At 35.7% G+C, this 22,269-nt stretch overlaps 1 pseudogene; it reads right to left on the bottom strand.

Annotated features, from left to right (window-relative positions):
- Positions 1-5,793: 5,793 nt before the first annotated feature.
- LOC128922551 (uncharacterized) lies at positions 5,794-16,375 on the bottom strand (annotated as a pseudogene).
- Positions 16,376-22,269: the final 5,894 nt, after the last annotated feature.

The raw sequence follows: 22,269 nt of genomic DNA, 5'->3' as shown, positions 1-22,269 counted from the left end.
AATGTCGGTCAGAACGACTTTGGTTCCACAATCCACAAATTGTGTTTTGAAGAGGCTTTCAATGTCGGTCCGAACGTAGTATAAGAATAACTGAAATATAGGATAAATGTTGTTAAGAATCTATCTTTAAAAAAAATGTTATAAAAACTACATAATCAAAGTAAATAATAATATTATTCGTAATCCGAAATTGTTTTATGGTTTCGTTAACTCCAAACGCAGGATTTCAAATTTTACGTCCGCGATGAACAATGTCATGTGACAATTATATTATTTCTAATATGTTTGCAGAATTCTTCAAATCCAATTATTGTTCAATCTACCCTATGAATGTGCCATATCATCAAGTGTTATGTCCGAGTACTGTAATTAATACACCAATTATTTCTGAAACAGATGTCTTAAATTATTTAGTTACGTTAAAAAATTCGTTTAAATATGGCCCTGATATGATTCCCTCAAGCTTTCTTAAAAATTGCGCAAAATATATCTATCTGCCCTTAACTAAGCTTTTTAACCTATCTCTTAAACAAGGTATTTTTCCGTCAATGTGGAAAAACTCTTTTATATTACCTTTGCATAAAAGTGGAGTTAGATCATCTGTTGAGAACTATTGGGGGATAGCTAAAATGTCAGCTATACCCAAACTTTTTGAAGCTATTGTCACTGACCAAATAACTTTCTTAATCTCTCCTTTAATTTCATTCTCTCAGCATGGATTTTGTAAAGGGAAATCTATAGTAACAAACTTGCTTGAATTTGTAAACCATGTGTCAATGGGTTTTAGGGATAATAAGAATACTGATGTTATATATACAGACTTTAGTAAAGCATTCGATAGAGTAAACCACTCAATTCTTTTGCAAAAACTGAATCTTCTTGGTTTTCAACCAAGACTTCTTGAATGGGTATCCTCATATCTTACTAACAGAAAACAACAAGTTTTATTTAATAATACATTATCCGATTCAATTAGTGTCACTTCAGGGGTTCCACAGGGTAGTCATCTCGGCCCGATTCTGTTCTTGTTGTTCATCAATGATATACCTTCAGTAATTAAGTTTTCAGAAATTTTATTATATGCGGATGATGTAAAACTTTTTAAATCATATACTTCTCATAACGAAAGGACTGAGTTGCAATCGGATTTAAATAATTTAGTTACTTGGTGTCACAAAAATGATAAAAAATGTAAAACGATGTGCTTTTCCCGTAGAACTGTTGATCTTTCCCCCTATGTAATAAATAACTTCAGTTTAGAGCAAGTTTTTAGCTTTGTTGATTTAGGAGTTAATATGGACCCTAAACAAAATTTTAATTCTCATGTAAATTCAATTGTCTTAAAAGCTAAAGGTGCTCTCAGCTTTGTTAAACGTTGGTCTAAAGAATTTAGTGATCCGTATATTACTAAAATTCTTTTTACAACATTGGTAAGGCCTATATTGGAGTATGGTTCTGTGGTATGGAATCCTTGCTATCAATCCCATTCTGATAAGCTTGAGTCCGTTCAAAAACAATTTCTACTTTTTGAATTAGGCAACTTACATTAGGATTCAAGATTGAATCTTCCCCCGTATACTAGTCGTTTAAAACTTATAAATCTTCCCACACTCACTAGTCGCAGAGAAATGCTAGGTATAATATTCCTAGTAAAACTTCTGAATGGTTTAGTTTGTAGTTCATTCCTTTTGTCTGATATTAAGTTTAATGTCCCATTGCGTTCATCCAGGCAGTTTAGACCATTATTTCTAAAATCTTCTAGAACAAATTTTGAGTTAAATGAACCATTCTGCCGAATATGTCATGATTTTAATTCGCATTTTTAGCATATTTAGCATCAAAAAAACTATTTTGTCTTCTCTTAATAAATAATATTCAGACATTTTTAACTTTTTGTTTTTATAAATTTTTAAATCTCAGCTGTTGAAATGTCGTTTGGGTTAATAATAAAGCTGTAAACCATATAATATATTGTAGTTTTCCAAAATAACGAACACATTAATTGTCAGGTCTGTTTGTTACATGGAATTTTTCGTTAATTCGAGTACTCACTTAGAGGTATGTTTTTCAATAAAAATGAGTTAAATACCAGAACACAGAAATTGCAGTTTAATAAATTGTTTTATTAAATGATTTGATAAAAAGAAAAACCATAACAGAACAATTCAAATGTTGTTTTAAGAAAAGTAATGTGTTTAAAAAGCAAATTCACGTTGTACGAAATCAAAATATTATTTCATTATAAATACTCAAAAATTTATATAGCTACTAGCGGCCACACGTTGTTGTGGCTAAGGTATACATTAAATTAAGTTGGTCCAATCTTGGCTTCGGCGACGATATTGATTACTCGAGTTCGATTTATGTTACGCAGCATGATGACAACTCACACTACTTTTAATTGCAAAGTGAGTGGTGATAGTACAGGCAATTTTAAATAGTTTCGGATAATTGACTACGTCATCCTGGTTTGTAGCTGTGTCAACTCTCCTGGACCGAAATTCTAAATTGTCGCATTAAGATCATCGATATCTTTGTTTTTTTACCACCAATATAGGTCATTCAATCAGTCATTTATGGTTATCATATTGAGGTTTCATGTCAGGAAAAACACTATGAATACGCTCCTCTTTCGAGGCCATGAAGTGACAGAAATCTGTTGGGAATGCTATTAATCCATCGAGGTTTCAACTGCGACCCTACCATTCCCAACTGCTTCTACAATCGCAATTTGATATTGTTGCAAAAACACTCATATGTTAGTTGTTAATTGGCGATACTTTATGTGTCGCCACAAATTAAATGACTTTAGGCATGCGATTAGCGCGTCAGTAACAGTTGATCCAGGAATAATTGGAAGAGTCTGGCATAAATCACCTGCTAACAGAATCCTGGCTCCACAGAAAACGTTCATCGACAATCAAGATCTTTTAAAGTGCTGTGCAGTACCTCCAGCGTCTTCTTGAATATTTAGAAAATACGACTGGTGTTTCGTTTATTTGCAATTTCAATAATTTCAAGGCCGAATGTGCCGTTTGTTTGCCTACTAACAGGTGCCTATTCCCGTTAACCTTGGAAACCTTGGAACCTTGGTGAAAATGAGTGAAATTGGTTCTGAAATTACATCAGCCCTCATATACTATATATGATGATTTTCTATTGGACTTTATGCCGAATATATAGGTCATATTGTGTGTTATCTTAATAAAATTACATCAATAAATTTCAGAGTGTGTAATATGTTCGGTTGGACGTAAACTTAGCCTTTCCTTATTTTTTACAAATTGTTGTCTTGGGCTATCGACACAACCTTATACAATTGAACAATAACAAAAATATTTTAACAAAGCAACAATGACAACCTTCAAAATATTATTTTTTTGTTTTCTCTTTTCATATTTTTCTTGTCAACTCAAATAAAATTCTCTTATTGATATCTTCCTCGCAATTTTTCCATATTTACTCACTTTCTAATCTTTTTCTGACCTTCCACGAATATTTATACTATCGCAACAAAAATGCTAAAAGAGTATTATAGTTTTGTCCACATAACGGTTGGTTGTAAGTCCTAAAACTAAACGAGTTAGATATAGGGTCAGGGTGACCAGAAAAGTTCAAATCCGGATGTCTATTTGTCCGTCCGTCCGTCCAACCTTGAGTAAAAATTAAGATATCTTAATGAAACTTGGAACACGTATTTCTTGGCACCATAAGAAGGTTAAATTCGAAAATGGTCGTAATCGGACCACTACCACGCCCACAAAATGGCGAAAACCGAAAACACATAAAATGTCATAAGTATGCCATAAGTAAAGCTATTGAAATAAAATTGGGTACAAAGGATCGCACTATGAAGGGTCATATTTGTATGTAATTTTTTTTGGGATGTGGGCGTGGCCCTGCCCCCAAATCGGTTATTTGTGTATATCTCGCAAACCAGTTAAGCTATATAAACCAATCTTTCTGCACTCGGTTCTCTTATGTACGCCACCATACACCATGAAAATAGTTGAAATCGGATAATAACCACGCCCACCTCCCACACAAAGGTTAGGTTGAAAATTACTAAAAGTGGGTTATCTCACTAATGAAAAACATCAGAAACACTAAATTTCACATAAGAAATGGCAGATGGAAGCTGCACAGAGATTTTTTTACAACATGGAAAATGGGCGTGTCGTCGCCCACTTATGGGTCAAAAACCATATCTCAGGAACTATTCGACCGATTTCAATGAAACTTGGTTTGTAATAGTTTCCTTACATCCCAATGATATGTTGTAAGAATAGGCGATAAGACGATCTAAATCGTTGACTTTACAATATATAAAGTTAGCACTAGTGAAGATATAGGAACAGAACTTTGCATAAATACTACGTTTATAGTGTGGCAGCCCCATTCTAAAAATCGCCGTAATCGGACCATAGGTTTTCAAGGCCCCATGTATAGAACATGAGGACCTCGGTGCTTCTAACCTAATATTAGGGTTTCAAACTTTCAATGGATTTTATACCATATATATGACGAATATGTGGGTCAAATTGTGTATTATATAATATTAATGAAATTAAATAAATAAATTGCGAGAGTATAAAATGTTCGGTTACACCCGAACTTAGCCCTTCCTTACTTGTTCAAGACCAAAATTAGCCAGATCGGTTTGAACTTCAAAAACCAATAACTTCCCTATTTTAGAAAATTTTTAATTTTCTTCGCGGAAAGTTAAAAAAATTTAGGGGTGGGTCGCCCTTAACATTTAGGAGGATGAAAAATAGATGTTGTCCGATTCTCCACCCTAGCCGATATGCACGCTAGGATTCACGAAAATCGGTCGAGCGGTTTCAATAACGTACACCGTGACACGAGAATTTTATATATTAGATTTAAAAACTTGATTAAACGTCGTTCACCTCGTTGAATTATATTTGATGGCTCCTCTCGGAAGTTCAATCAATTCAAGTATCAATATAATAAATTTTGAGAAAATGCCAGTGTTCTTCTTTGCCGCTCTTAGCCTTTTTGTGCCACTTAATTACTGCATATTTCTCAAAATCCTTCCAAAATGGACTAATACAGGAATTTCTTCCACGAAATGTTCCTTTTTGTAGCAACAGCTCACATTTTCAAAAGGTTTACCTTATTTTTGAATATACTCGAAACAGTGAACACATTTAAATTATTATTTTTATAAACAATTCCGACACTTATCCTTCTATTTGGTTCCGATCAATAATTTTAAGGCTTTCTATCAAATTTAATGTTTTTCTTGTACTAATTTTTTTCATTTTTTACATTCCTTTTGAATTTTTTCAAGTTCTGTTTTGTTTTAAATTGTTTCTATTACGGTTTTATTTCATTTTTAACTGTTTCTACATATGTCTTCTTCATGTAGTTCGTTAAACCGAATACTTATAAATCCCCGATGTTCGTTATTTAAGGTACTCAATGTAAACAACTTGCTTGTTCGTTACTCGTATAAGCTGCTTTCGTTAAAACGAGTATTCGTTTTTTCGGAAAACTACTGTATATGATTGTTTTAGCTCATAATACTTATTGCTTTTAAGTATAAAACATCATTAATTATATTTATGTGGAAAATAAAATGTTGTATTGTATGTTTATTTTAATATTATTCTTCCTAGTTTAATATAAAGTTTCACCCACACCTGAAAATTGCAAAGCCTTTGATCCAAGTAAATTGCGAGATCGTCAGTTACACCCGCTCATAGCTTCTTTTACATCCATTACTTCCATTTACTTAAATTGTACTTATTTACTTAAATGCTCTCCATTTCACTTATTCTCAAATAAGGCCTGCGCATCCTTTTTTAATGTCTTGCCATTAGCATTCTGGGGCAGCCGATCGACGAAAATCACACCAGCATGCAGTTGCTTATGATCCAATGGTAACGTTTTTTGACATGCTCCTTCAACTGCCCTTTCGTGAGCTTAGCTCCTTGGCGAAGCACCACTACTGCACCAGCCGCATCACCGTGCTTCTCGTCATACACACCCACCACACAGACATCTGACACTTCAGGCAATTCGTTGATCACCTCCTCTATTTCAGCAGGCCAATATTGCATACCCTGATATTTGAGTATGTCCTTTTTACGATCGACAATATACAACACATTATTTTCATCAAAGTATCCAAGGTCTCCAGTATGGAACCAACCATCCGCATCTTGAACACGTTTTGTCTCTATTGGATTACCATAGTATCCACTCCAGGTATGCCCAATGTTTATGTAAACCTCATCAACTTCATTCGGTGACAAATTGTTACCCTCTTCATCAACAATACGCGTCTTAATGCCGTTAAATAGCTTGCCTACACTGGAGGGATATTCATTGTCAAAGTTCATAGACACGACACCAGTTTCTGTCATGCCATAACAAAAAGGAACTTTACCATTTTTAAGTAAACCTCTTACATGCTGCAAAGTAGTTCGACTAATGCAGCCACCGCCAACAAGGCAAAAGCGAATGGAACTCATGTTGCCTGTCGTGGCCGCTGGGCAGTTGATCAAAGCGGATACATGACGTGGAGCAACTGTTATAAAAGAGATTTTATACTTCTTCACCAGACCGATCATGTATTCGGGTGTGAAGGGCTTATGGGTAATTACACGCTTACAACTTGTGCTCGCTGAGCGGAAAGTGGTGAACAGACCACTGTACCAGTCCAAGCAGCTGTTCGTGAAAATTATATCTTCGCTGTTTACCAATCTGTATATGGCAAACATATGAATATATAGGCACATTTATAGAATACTAGCACTTACGTATAATCAATCCTCAGCAAATAATTCGGTATACACACACATTTGGAGACACCCGTTGTGCCCGACGAACAAACTATCGCTACTGTCTTAATCAACGTATAGAATAATGGCTTCAGAGAGCGAGTGGATACGTGAATTTTCTCGTAAACTTCACCGTCGCAAAATATTATTTTAGGTGCGGTGATATTGAAGATCTGATGAATTGTATCTGCAAATATTTAACATGGCAACATGATTTCTGAATTTGTCCAGTTTTCATCCAACCACTAAAGATCCGCTTAGTTTAATATTCAATCTAAGTCCAGACAAAATGGCACAAATAGTTATTACACAGCTAGACAAATAACGTCTTAATGATCTATAATGTATGGAGTTTTGGGTTCAAATCACGGCGTTGGACAACTGTGCCCGTAATATTGCAACGGATTACACACCCACCTAATCCAAAAACAATTTGTCTTCCAGCGATTCTAACTGCCGTCTCTGCAAATATATTTTTCAAAAACTCCTCTTTTCATTCAAACTCGTCAACACAGCCAGTATATTCTTATACCAACCGCTATAGATATCTACCATAATTCTAAATATTAAACAGGATCAGAAAGAAACTAAAGAGAAAGCACAAGAAGCAACTTGTATAGCACTTTAAAACTACTGTAATTCTTTCCTCCTTTCTTTAAGCTTTCTTTAAATTTTCAAAATTTACCCTTAGGCGCGGAGTTCAACATGTTCGATAACAGGGGCCTTGAAAAGTTATAGTCCGTTTTCGACAATTTTTTCCCAAAAAAGTCTGGAAGTCTAATTAGAACAAGATTATTTGCTTTGTAGGGTATAACTAGGCGTAAAACCATCGGTGCTAGGTCTACATATGTACATATGTACCCTTCAATAGGCAATAAATAGCGCGCCATATTTAGTTTGAAAATTTTAAGTTCCTTTCTTTATTTATAAAACCGTTATATGGACATTATATGGGATATCATAAGTTATAGGGCTGAAATAATAATGATGACCCCAAATCAAAGATTTGTGAATTCCGCTTCGATTCTAGCGATAGTATAACATTTCATTAACATTTCCCTTAATTATTTCGCATGGCGATATGAACGACCGTAGAATAAACAAGTAAGGAAAGGCTAAGTTCGGGTGCAACCGAACATTTTATACTCTCGCAATTTATTGAAGAAATTTAACCAATACATATATGCGGAATAAAGTTCACCATATTTTTGAAAAAGCTATAATTAGGAATATGGGAGCTAGGAGAAGATACTTTTGAAAAACCTACAATGAGGTATATGGAAATGTTATGACCCGATTTTAATAATTTATGGAACAGAGACACACTATTAGAAGAAAACAATTTCCTCTGAATTAAGTTGAGATATCTGAGAGATTTACCCATATTTTCGGTTAAAATTTATCCTTAGGCGCTGAGTTCAACATGTTCGATATCTGAGGCCTTGAAAAGTTATGGTCCGTTTTCGACAATTTTTTCACAAGTGAAGCCAGAGATGATATGCACTAATTGTGTAAAGTTTTATTCCGTTGTCTTCATTGGTTCCTTATGTTTACATTATAAAGTGAAGGAATAAGATGGATTTCAAAATTGAGTTATAAGGAAAGTAGTAGTGGTTGTGAACCGATTTCGCCCATTTTTTTGTCCGTGTTATCATCGTGTCAAGAAAATATTATATACCGAATTTCATTCGAATCGGTCGAGTAGTTCCTGAGATATGGTTTTTGACCCATAAGTGGGTGATGCCACGCCCATTTTCCATTTTGTAAAAAAATCTGAGTACAGCTCCCTTCTGCTATTTCTTCTGCAAAATTTAGTGTTTCTGACGTTTTTCGTTAGTTAGTTAACCCACTTTTAGTAATTTTTATACTCTCGCAACAAATGTTACTAAAGAGAGTATAATAGTTTTGTTCACATAACGGTTGTTTGTAACACCCAAAACTAAACGAGTTAGATATAGGGTTATATATACCAAAGTGATCAGGGTGAAGAGTGGGGTTCAAATCCGAATGTCTGTCTGTCCGTCCGTCCGTCCGTCTGTGCAAGCTGTAACTTGAGTAAAAATTAAGATATCTTGATGCAACTTGGCACACTTATTTCTTGGCACCATAGGAAGGTTGCTTTCGAAAATGAGCAAAATCGGCACATAAAGTGCCATAACTAAGCCATAAATAAAGCTATGGAAGTAAAATTTGGTATGAAGGATTGCACTATGAAGGGGCATATTTGGATGTAATTTTTTTGGGGAAGTGGGCGTGGCCCCGCCCCCAAATCGGTTATTTGTATATATCTCGCAAACCAGTTAAGCTATATAAACCAATCTTTCTGCACTCGGTTCTCTTATGTACGCCACCATACACCATGAAAATAGTTGAAATCGGATAATAACCACGCCCACCTCCCACACAAAGGTTAGGTTGAAAATTACTAAAAGTGGGTTAACTCATTAACGAAAAACGTCAGAAACACTAAATTCCACATAAGAAATGGCAGGTGAAAGCTGCACTCAGATTTTTTTACAAAATGGAAAATGGGCGTGGCGTCGCCCACTTATGGGTCAAAAACCATATCTCAGGAACTACTCGACCGATTTCAATGAAACTTGGTTCGTAATAGTTTCCTTGTATGTATGTGATTGGCGTTGCAACCGTTTAGCCGGTTATAGCCGAATCGACGATAGTGCGCCACCTGTCTCTCTCCTTCGCAGTTCGGCGCCAGTTGGAGATCCCAAGTGTAACCAGGTCGCTCTCCACCTGGTCCCTCCAACGGAGTGGAGGCCTTCCCCTTCCTCAGCTTCCTCCGGCGGGTACTGCATCGAACACTTTCAGGGCTGGAGTGTTTTCGTCCATTCGGACAACATGACCTAGCCAGCGTAGCCGCTGTCTTTTTATTCGCTGAACTATGTCAATGTCGTCGTATAACTCGTACAGCTCATCGTTCCATCGTCTGCGGTATTCGCCGTTGCCAATGTTCTGAGGACCATAAATCTTGCGCAAAATTTTCCTCTCGAAAACTCCTAGTGTCGTCTCATCTGATGTTGACATCGTCCAAGCTTCTGCACCGTAAAGCAGGACGGGAATGATAAGCGACTTGTAGAGCTTGATTTTGGTTCGTCGAGAGAGGACTTTACTGTTCAATTGCCTACTCAGTCCAAAGTAGCACCTGTTGGCAAGAGTTATTCTGCGAGGCTGACATTGTTCGTGTTGTTGATGCTGGTTCCCAGGTATACGAAATTATCTACGACCTCGAAGTTATGACTGTCAACAGTGACGTGGGAGCCAAGACGCGAATGCGCCGACTGTTTGTTTGATGACAGGAGATATTTCGTCTTGTCCTCATTCACCTCCAGACCCATTCGCTTCGCCTCCTTATCCATGCGGGAAAAAGCAGAACAAACGGCGCGGTTGTTGCTTCCGATGATATCAATATCATCGGCGTACGCCAGGAGCTGTACACTCTTGTAGAAGATTGTACCTTCTCGGTTTAGCTCTGCAGCTCTTATAATTTTTTCCAGCATCAGGTTAAAAGGTAGTTTCCTTACCTTCCAATAATATGTTGTGAAAATTGGCCAAATCGCTTCACAACCACGCCTACTTCCTATATACCAGAACTTTGAAGACGATCTGAATTGTTTACTTTACAATATATAAAGTAAGCACAACTTAGCCCTTCCTTACTTGTCAACCTAACCTTTGCATGGGAGGTGGGCGTGGTTATTATCCGATTTCAACTGTTTTCATGGTGTGTGGTGGGGTATGTAAGAGAACCAACTGCAGAAAGTTTGGTTTATATTGCTTAATTAGTTTGCGAGTTAAATACAAATAACCGATTTGTGGGCGGGGACACGCCCACTTCCCCAAAAAAATTACATCCAAATATGCCCCCTCCTAGTGCGATCCTTTATTCCAAATTTTACTTTAATATCTTCATTTATGGCTTAGTTATGACACTTTATGTGTTTTTGGTTATCGCCATTTTGTGGGCGTGGCAATGGTCCATTTTTGAACTTGATCTTCTCATGGTGCCAAGGAATATTTGTGCCAAGTTTTGTCAAGATATCTTAATTTTTACTCAAGTTACAGCTTGCACAGACGGACAGACGGACAGACATCCGGATTTCAAATCTACTCGTCACCCTGATCACTTTGGTACATATGACTCTATATCTCACTCTTTTAGTTTTAGGTGTTACAAACAACCGTTATGTGAACAAAACTATAATACTCTCTTTAGCAACTTTTGTTGCGAGAGTATAAATATATTTACACGATTATTGTTTATTTCGGCAAATAACCATCAAATTAGTCAAGCCCTAACATCTGAGCAATATACAAAGATTTCATAATTACCGTTGACACTTTTATGTAATGTATGGAAGCAGTTAAAAAGTTATTAAATTAAGTTATTCCATAAAGATAATGAATAATTTGCCAAAAAGTGCCATTGAAAAATGCTTCTAGTGAATTGACAGACTTGAGGACAATGGACTTTGAGTTGTTTGATTACAATAAAATTCAAATAAACCCAGCTTAGCTTGTAAATACATAGTTATTTTACGATGAAAAGATTCTACTGTACGACTACTATATAACTAATGACAGAGTTCACGCATTCTCTGATAAGCCTCAAAAGGTCACGTATTATTTGGGAGTAACTCATGCATCCATTATAAAACGTTTAAAATCCAGCCAAATCAACAGCAGAACGCAATATTAATGACGCCAAGGCAACGCGCTGTATTGAGTAAGATCAGAGGGACGTGTTGTATTGAACTTCTAATGCAGGGTGAATTCATTAATGGGTAACGCTACTGACAACAACTTATCAATTTGAAGCGAACGATTGCCGAATAAACGAACTCTACGACTAAACCAAACAAATCATTTTCCATCATGACAACGTTCGTTCTCTTATTGCAAGGCCGATTAAAAACTATTACCAACAAGTAAGGAAATGCTAAGTTCGGGTGCAACCGAACATTTTATACTCTCGCAATTTATTGATTTAGTTTTATCCATACATTTGGCAAAAAGTTACTTTCACGATTTCACTCATTTTCACCACCAAGATAACCTATAATTTGGTATAAGGGAGCTAGGGAAAGTTATGACCCGATTTTAATAATTTTTGGAACAGAGACCCACTATTAGAAAAAAAAAAATCGTCTGAATTACATTCAAATATCTGAGAGATTTACCGATATTTTCGGTAAAAAATTAGGTAGGTGTTATCAGGATGTCAAGAAAATATTATGTACCGAATTTCATTGAAATCGGTCGGGAAGTTTTTGAGAAATGGTTTTGGACACATAAGTAGGCGACGCCACGCCCATTTTCCATTTTTTTAATCTGAGTGCAGCTCTCCTCTGCCATTTCTTCTGTAAAATTTAGTGTTTTTGACGATTTCCGTTAGTGAGTTAACGCACTTTTAGTCGTTTTCAACCTAACCTTTGTATGGGAGGTGGTCGTGATTATCATCCGATTATATCAATTCTTATGGTGTGTAATGGGGTACATAAGGATCTCGTCATCCTGATACATTTTAATATTAAATAATACTCTCTTAGCAACCTTTGTTTCGAGAGTATAAAAATTTGGCATGATTCATTCTACATCTCCAAGCTGTCAGGTCAGCAAACAATTATAAATTCCATATGTGACTTGAGAGAGTCAAGTAACCAATACTCTATGAGTCTTGTAGGATATGTACTCGTAATAACGAATGACGATTCATAAACAATATTAAACCCTTCGTTATAAATACAGGGAAACTTCTCTAACTCGAATCACCATAATCCACAAAAAAACTTCGAGTTAGAAAGACTTTTAGTAATAGAATTTTCATTTATGAACATACTTTAAAACATACGGACATATTTACACATCGGACGTTTTTTACAAGTTTCGCACAAAAAGCTAGAAACATGGCGGAGATATACGCAAATGAACTGAAGACTCGCAGTAGTCAAAAGTATTTACACACGATTTAGCCTTTATACTTGCATTTGGTTTAAGCCAGAGTAGTAATTGGATTCCATTGCATTCATAACAACCTAACTCAGCCTTAAAATATAAAAATTGGTAAATAAAATGTCGAAAACAAAGGATTATCGATTATAACTAGATTGGAGACTGTTACTAAGTTTAAGACTCTGATGGATACTGCTTATAATGTTATTAAAAAGAAGGACACGAAATATTACAAGGGCGATTTAAAGATAACTGGGCGGAAACCTGTGATAACTCAAAGAGAAGGCAGAATATTAGTAGTAACTGTCATACAAAATCCCATAATTAGTCCTGTTATTATTGCAGCAGCATCGAATCAGCATATTTCATGAACAGTCAATGATGCTACACTGTTAAGGACATTTAAAAATAGTAACATAAATACCTACGTTGTGCAAACCAAAAAAGCTTTATTTCCGAAACCAAAAAAGCGATATGCCTTAAAATACATCCTAAAGCCTGTCGTGGGCAGATAAGGCTGAATTTTAGTTCCAGGGCTTCTTTAGTAAATTCTTTATGCATTTACCACGTGAGAAGAAGAATAATGCAGTTTATACGCTAAATAGAGTCGGGAGTGACATTTTTTGATTTTTTTATTATTTGGGGAAATTTTCCTTACTTTTGTTTTGGAGATTTGGTACTAATTTAGGGACCCTAAATCATCCGGATATATCAGAATTGACATCACCATGCCATTGTAGTGGTCCGTCGGCCTTTTCCAACTATTGACTACATTTTACAACAGGATAATTCTCCATTTCATAAAGGATCTTTACCTACAAAAGTTTTAAATGAAACAAATCAAGTTGACCTCCGCACAGCCTTGACCAAAACTTTAGTCAAAATGTTTGGTCTTTCGTTAAACATTAGAGGACAATTGAAAAAATGTGTGTAAATACTTTTGACTACTCCGAGTCTTCAGTTCATTTGCTTATTTCTCCGCCATATTTCTTGCTATTCTTGCCGAACCAACTTCATTCGCACAACATAGCATTTTGTTACCCTGCGACAACAACAACAACAAGCGAAAGATTTTTGTGTGAAACTTGTTAAAAAAGGACCGATGATTTTGTAATTTTGTTTGTTGCAGTTTGCTATTGTTTGGCTCTTGACGTGTGTATTCCATGCATTTGTTAAATGATTTATGTAATCCATAAGTATAATTTCATATTTTTTGTTTGCCTCCTTACGATATAAAAAGTCACTTTTAAAATTCTGCCTCGATAGTTTAATTTTAAATTTTGTATTGTGCCCTGGTCAAAAAGTTCGATTTATGTATGTAAGGAAATTTGTAAGAAATTTGACTTCTATTGCTAATTCAAGAGTTGGAGTTATGGAGAACTTCAAGTTAATGAAGTTTGAGTTAAGGAAGGAAATTTGTATGAAATTTGATTTCTAAACGCTATTGCCAATTCAAAAGTTCGAGTTATGGAGATCTTCGAGTTATGGAAGTTCCACTGTATATTTAAATCGAGTGCAGAGATATTTTGACTACTCAAATTATTAGGTGGCCATAAAATGCTTAAAAAGTAACTCCAAGAGGTGAACAACCTCAGAACCAATCTCTACACCTGATTTCGTAATCATCACCCCAATTTGTTTTCATAAAATACAACAAAATTTGCTGATTCATCATTTTATGTCCAAACAAAATTTAGACTCCATACAAATAGATTGTCGTACAACTACAACTGTCACGTACTGAGATAAAGTGGGTAATATGGTACACGTGCTAAGACTGTAGACAGAAACACATCCTCTTAAGTTAAATTAAGATAAGCTACAAAACCCATTCACGCCTAGACGAAACAGTTTTGAAATAATGTCAATAATACCATGCTTAAATTGGTAAGTTTGCTTAAGATTACGGCACTAAAGATAACAAGTTTCTAGAGATATTGTTTATATAGTGACCGAAATAGTTTTCTTCCTACTAAAACATTTTCCTATTTTAGTTCTTGATTAATCTTTGGATTGTTGTTAGAGTAGAGACATAGCGTCTACAGCAATAGGTAAATGAGAGGATGTAATCAGTATATACTGCATTTGTAATTTTAATTAGAACTTACCATTCGGTAGTAACCACAAGTCATTCAATACTTTAACATCATAAACAAAATCTACTTTTATTTTTTCTGGGGATTGGACAAAACTAATTTTTTCCAAGAGATTTAGTCATAGGTAAAAAATAATACTTTCCAATTCTCGAAGTTAGCCTCCTAAATTTAAATAATTGGAGTCGATGTTCGAAAAAAAAACTTAAAAAAAAAATATTATTCATTGCAGAATATAGCTACTAAAAATCCGAAATATAGATACAATCTACATATCACTTGTGTATCACTTATATTTACTAAAATTTTACATATTTCTTTAAATGTTCACAATTTTATTTATTCTCAAATAAGGCCTGCGCATCCTTTTTTAGTGTCTTACCATTAGTATTTTGGGGCAAACAATCGACGAAAATCACACCAGCATGCAGTTGCTTAAGATCCACTGGTAAACGTTTTCAAACATGATCCTTCAGCTGCTCCTTCGTGAGCTTGACACCATAACGAGGCACAACTACTGCACCAGCAGCATCCCCATGCCTCTCATCATACACACCCACCACAGAAACATCCGCCACTTCAGGCAGCTCCTGATCACTTGCTCAATCTCATAAGGCCAGTATTGCATACCCTGATATTTGATTATGTCCTTTTTACGATCGACAATATACAATATATTATTATCATCAAAGTAACCGAGATCACCGGACTGCAACCAACCATCCGAATGTTGAAAACGTTTAGTCTCTATTGGATCACCATAGTATCCACTCCAGACATGTCCAGTATTTATGTAAACCTCACCAATTTAATTCGGTGACAAATTGGTACCCTCTTCATCAATCAAAGTTCATCGACACGACACCAGCCTCTGTCATGCCATAACCAAAAAGGCCTTTACCATTTTTAAATAAACCCCACAATTGCTGTAAAGTCGACGTACTGAAGAAGCCGCCGCCAACCAGGCAAGAGCGAATGGAACTTAAGTTATCGGTAGTGGTTGCTGGACAAGCGATCAAGGCGGAGATATGTCGTGGCGCAGCTCCTATGAAAGAGATTTTGTACTTCTTCACCAGACCGATCAAAACAGCTGTTCGTGAAAATTATATCTTCAAATCTAAAGAGATCATACTTATTAATGTATATTTATATGTATATCTATAAATTTTATTGAATACTTTGTCTTACATACATCTGCTCACAGTTCAACAAATAATTCGGTATGCATACACCTTTGAGCACACTCGTTGTGCCCGACGAACAAAGTATCGCTACTGTTTGCTCTCCTCCTACTACCAAGGGCTCAGGTCTGCAAGAGGTTATATGTCAAAGCAATCTTAAACTTATATTATTTACAAATTTATCTTACTTATACAGATTTTCATTTGGTATGTGATGTAAAAAGTCTTCAATACTGGCTACACCATCAATATGTTTGGTTAACGTATAGTTTAATGGTTTCAGAGAGCGAGTGGCTTCACGAATTTTATCGTAAACATTATTAATTTAAACAAACATATTTGACTGGTCGGTTATCAATTGAAAGCCGAAGAAGTCTGGAATAAACTGATTTAACTAGTTGCGGTAGGTTCTCGTGTAGTTTATTTATCCGCCATATACATGACTTCCGTATAGATTTAGACGTCATAAATGTTTTTATCGGTTACGAAGTATGTTGTACGTATGCCTTCCGACAACGGAATTCACAAGATTTACAAACTTGTAAGTGGTTTACTAGGATTTTAATACCTATGGCATCGATAAGCGGCTTTAGACAAGAAAAATCATTATCAGTATTATTAACAAATCGCATGTATTAATGATTTTATAAAAGATTTCACTATATAAGGTTCATATATAATTACAGTCACGGGCAATACTGTAACATTTTAAAGTCGTTTTTCTTTCAACTAAGTATATATATAGAGTTAAAACTCATTGACGTTGTATTTAGGCTGTGAAATTCCGAAGTCATTCCCTTGGCATTTCTGACCTTCAGCAAAGAATCATATCGCTTCGCCAATCTTGCGAACTGGAGGGACAGCAGTTGATCGGTCGATGGATTTAAATGCGGCCAACAAGTATTAAAATGCTTTATTTGATATACCGAAATATCTTTTAAATCTATTTGAAAATATACAAAATATAGTAAACATAACAAGTACTTTCAAAATAATTGTCAAATATGTAAGGTCAGGGCTATATTCTGCGTATTCTAGAATATTGAGCCTGATAGCCTATCGTAATATGAAATCTAGCTTCAGTACTCAGGGCAACTACATTGGCGACTATTCTCCAGTAGCCTTACTCAATTTGGGTGTTAATTTTTTTGTTGAAATGTTGTGTGTGGACAACGTTGAGGTACAGGTACTTTAAGAAATCCAACATTGAGTTTTTTTAAGTAATTACTGTTAAACATATTGAATCGTTATTAAATAACCATTTTTTGTGATTTCCATAAAGCTAAGCCTGCAATTAATTGAAAACACAAATAGAATCTTTAAAATCGTTGTTTATTTTTTTCCGTCGTCATTTTAGAATATCACTGTGGGTTGTTACAGTTATGCTCGTCACTGTATATATGGAGGCTGAAGAGAGAAGCGAGACACATTTGCATTAGCTGGCCGACAGAGGAAATGCTCGAAAATTTTATGAAAGACTTAAGCGACTTAACGAAGGTTTCAAGACTGGAGCATTCTCATGTAGAGAACAAAGTGGTAATCTGGTAACCGATGTCCAGGATTATGGAGGGAACAATTCTCCGACCTGCTGAATAGCAGTGACAGTACAACACCAGGAGATGGCGAACCCGATTCCCAATCGACGACGATGGAACAGATGTTACCCGACCATGAAAAAAATCGAATAGCAATTAGCCGCTTGAAGAACAACAAAGCGGCGGGGGCCGATAGATTACCGGCCGAGTTATTCAAATACGGCGGCGAAGAACTTACTAGGTGCATGCATCAATCTTGGAGTAGACCCGTGAAAAGAGGATCGACACACACCACCTTTTTGTCGATTTTAAAGCTGCTTTCGACAGCTTGATATTGTCGCATGTGATCCATTTTTTGTCGCCAGTCACCATCCGCTTTAAAAATGAGACGAGTTCCTTCCGTTTCAGCAGCATATCGCTGGCGTTGATTTAGTCCAGAAGGCGTCAAATCATGCGGCACCCAAACATCAAGCTTTTTTGTGTATCCCGCCTTCTCCAGATGGTTTAAAATTGTTTGGTGACTAACTCCCATCTCCTGGGCGATGTCACAAGATGCCACATGCCGATCTAACTCGATGTTTTCCATGAGTTGATCGGTATTCGTCGTCACAGGCCTTCCGCCGGCTGGATTTTCCATGGTGTCGTTTTCACCCGCTCTGAAACGTTTCTCTAGCGGATTTATCTTTAACGAAGGAAAACTTTAAAATAGCGCAAATTACGCGTTAGTGAACTCCATGTTTACACGTCTACAACTGTTAAACGCAATATCCAAACTAATCATGCTTAGCGTCATTTTGTAGGTTATGTCAAGACTTTTCAAAGATGTACAGTATTGCCAGATACGAGAGCTGTAGCGCTTCAAAATTCAAAAGACAAAAAGGTACCTAATATATTCTAACATAAGTGTATATCTGTTTAAAAATACAAATTTAACTAGCATTCTAAGAATCAGTGCTTTGAAATCTCGACCAATTACACAGGTCCACAAAAAAAATCGATGAAAGGCTCTTTTGACCAAACATGGATTCCTGCTGCTCCATCACGTCAGGATTTTTTTCTAACCTCAAAATACATGTCGGATTTTACTTGACAGAAAAAAATTTAAAAATATTAACTGATTTAGCTTAATTTTGGGATAGAGGGGATTTGAGGGGTCCCTGATTACGAAATTAAAGACAAATTTTCAAAATACAAAATGGCGGATCCAATATGGCTGTCGGATTTTTACAAAACTTAGTATCTGTGAGTTTTTGAGCTCGCTAACTATGATTTTGAAATCTGAGCAATTGCTAATATTAGTTCAGGACTTCCTTTATTTTACAAATACCTGCATTCAGCTATATACCCAGGAACAACGACGTGGACGTAGCAGGCTTCTGTTCCCGTTGGGGTGTTTGTTTATAGTAGGTCCCCTTGTCTCTCACTATTCTTAAAGGGGGATTGACTAGGTCCTTCGTGGAGGATTGGGCAACAAAAAGGCTGATTCGTTTGTATTAATTTATTTAATAGTAGCGAGTTTTTTTAGTTTCAAATGATCTTCGTAGTGCTTTTCTTTTATGTGGATTTGAAGTCTCTCTTTTTAGTGACCAACAGTAGTCTGCTAACATGTGGTCATTCCATACCCACTGATATCTTTTTTCCATCTCTTGTAAATCCTGGTGGAATCTCTCGCCCTGCTCTTCACTAAAGTCACCCAAATTTTCAGAATATTCGACGTGTGAATGAAGAAAGTGCAGTATTAGATTCATTAGGCATCCCAATTTTTCAACTTTGCAACTGGTAACGAAACATACTGGTTACCATTGTGCAGTAAGACTGCTTTTAAACTTCGTGTCGAAGAGTCAATAAATAGGCGCCAGTCGCTAGCTTCATATGGAATATCATATTCGTTATTAGCTCAGAAATTTCTTTCGAAAGTCCTGCGTATCGGACCAGGTCATTTAACTCTGCCTGAGTGAAAACTTTAGAATTTTTATCAGTCTCAGCATCTGATTCTTCTGAGGCATCGTCATCCATCTCTATATCCTCAGTGTCAGTAGAAACTAGATCTTCGCCAATAGAATTATTGCTTTCATCATTCTGTTCAGAAGAAAGAAGGATGGGAAGAGTCACAGAATTGACAGAAGAATAAGAGATGGCAGATTTTGTTTTAGAGTTGTGCCCAAAAATACTCGTTAAACAAAAATAGCAATCCCTCTCATGATTTGTTGGTCTGCGCCAGATCATTGGAGAAGCAAACGTTTGTTTCTTGCGTTCCTTCAGTTGCAATGAACATCTCAGGCATATCTCTTTTGGAGTCCAATCATTGACGATGTCACTAGATGCTATGCCGAAAACTTTCGTATAGCTAGATTTTAGTGTGTCTGTTGAGTCTAAAATGGGATTAGGGTCACGTACACGTACAACTAAACCCATTCCAGACTCACCTTAAGGAGCGTGATCCAGGGACTCTGCCGGATCACGGAACAACTCCGTTGCCCGCCGTCACCACGTGGAGGTGCCCTGGATGCAAGCACACGATATAATTTGTGGGCAGCGGCCCTAAAAACTTCTAGATATATACTAAGTTTTGTGAACATTAAAGAAATTTTTATACATCCGACAGCCATATTGGATCCGCCATTTCGTATTTAGAAAATTTGTCTTTAATTTCGTAATCAGAGACCCCTCAAAACCCCTCTATCCCAAAATTAAGCTAAATCCGTTAATATTTTTAAATTTTTTTCTGTCAAGGAAAATCCGACATGTATTTTGAGGTTAGGAAAAAATCCTGACGTGATGGAGCAAAACGGACTTCAGATTCGGTTTCAGCGGCCCAAAATACATATTGTACACCATGTTTGGTCAAAGGAACCTTTCATCGATTTTTTTTGTGGACCTGTGTTATTTAAGTAGAGTTCAGAGATACCTTTGACTACTTGAATAGTTAGGTGACTAACTTGTTTACATACAATATTTGCTGATTCATCATTTTATTTGCAAATAAAATTTAGACGCTATACAAATAGATTATAGTACAACTATAACTTTCACGTACTAAGATAAAATCTAATCACAGTATCATACCCATAGTGAAATGCCAAACACTTCATGTTCTTTGCTTACCCTCTATTAGATTAACTTTGATTGTAAGAAAAATCCTACTCAGTTATACTTTTTTTCTATACTTTTAAAATCGTTAGCTGGACTTAATTTGGGATACCAGCCACAGGCTGAAATAATTAAGGACGGACCAAAATCAGAACTTTGTGAATTCCTTTTCGGTTCTGGTGATAATATAAATTTTCGTTAAGATCTCTCAATATTCTTCTTAATAATTTCATATTGAGATCTAGGAATTTCAACAAATAACCATCAAATAACACAGGCCCTAACGCCCTATGCAATATCTGTTTAAAATAAAGATTTCATTATTATCCTTGACACATTTATATAATGTTTAGATGCAGCTAATAAGTTTTTCTCTAAAGATAACGAATACTTTACCAAAGATCCAGTTGATGCCACCAGTCAAATGACAGAGTTAAGAACAATGAACTTTGAGTTGTTTTCACTTTAAGTATAAATCTACCGAATTAACTTAGGATTATAAAAAAGATATAAATAAACCCCGCCTAGATTGTAAATAGCTTTAAATTTTATCTTATGAACCTTATATGCACTGAGGAGTAAGAGCATCTAAACGAAATGTACTAATAAAAAATATATGTAAAATGCTCACAGTTTTACAAAGTAAATATTAGTAATTTCAAAACAAACTCTTGGCCGTGCAAAGTATAAACATCAGACCCACCCTAGTGCTACATATCATTTGTTACGTTCCTATTTGCTTAAGACCAGTAGGCAAATAAATATTTTGTTATCATTTGAGTATTGTAAATTTGCTTTAGCGTTTATATCTTGAATGTGTTGTTGTCATGACCAAAGACCGATGTCATGTCTCTGATAAGACTAATGACTTATAAATGACTCAGCATTTTTTGGGTACAATCACACTTTCGCCAGAGGTATACAAATATTTTCATAAACAGAAATTGTTATAAGTCCATACTATACGTCAAACTGCAAATATTTATATAGTAAAATTCTCACGGTTTGCATAGGTGTGTTGAAGTTCTAGGCATAGGACAGAAAGAAATGTGAATAATAGTAGTTTTATCGTTTCTGCTTATTTAATATACCGAAATGATTGGAAAAATAATGAGAAAGTTTACCGGTGCATTTTAAGAGATCGCTCAAATCCTTTATATATTCCATAGTCCAATGTTAAAACGCAGCATCTGATTATTTACCGATTCGTTTCGTTTTTCAGGATAAATAAAGAAGCATTTTAAAATATTTTGAACGATATAAGGCCCCTAATGAAGTCAATAGCTGTTTAGCTGAAATTAGCAGCACTTGATAGAACAGAAAGCTTCTGCTTTCCACAACATACGTCGCCTTCATATGTTAGAGTTTGCATTGGAAGAACTTGATGGAAAAAGTATTCAAGATAAACAAATTGAAAAAAATAATGTTAATCATATATTTTTGAGTATGTTTTATTTATTAAATATAGCAAATAAACTACAAAAACTAAACTAACTATGCCTTAATAACCAAATCATCACTATTTTTCGATTCGCGTTCCCAAGACCGACGGATTTCAAAACGGGTAAAATATTCTGGCACATGCAAAATGGTA

Source organism: Zeugodacus cucurbitae, chromosome 6 (genome assembly GCF_028554725.1).
Source record: "Zeugodacus cucurbitae isolate PBARC_wt_2022May chromosome 6, idZeuCucr1.2, whole genome shotgun sequence".
NCBI lineage: Eukaryota > Metazoa > Arthropoda > Insecta > Diptera > Tephritidae > Zeugodacus > Zeugodacus cucurbitae.
The sequence above is the reverse complement of the archived record's forward strand: the minus strand, read 5'-3'. Positions and strand labels throughout refer to the sequence as shown.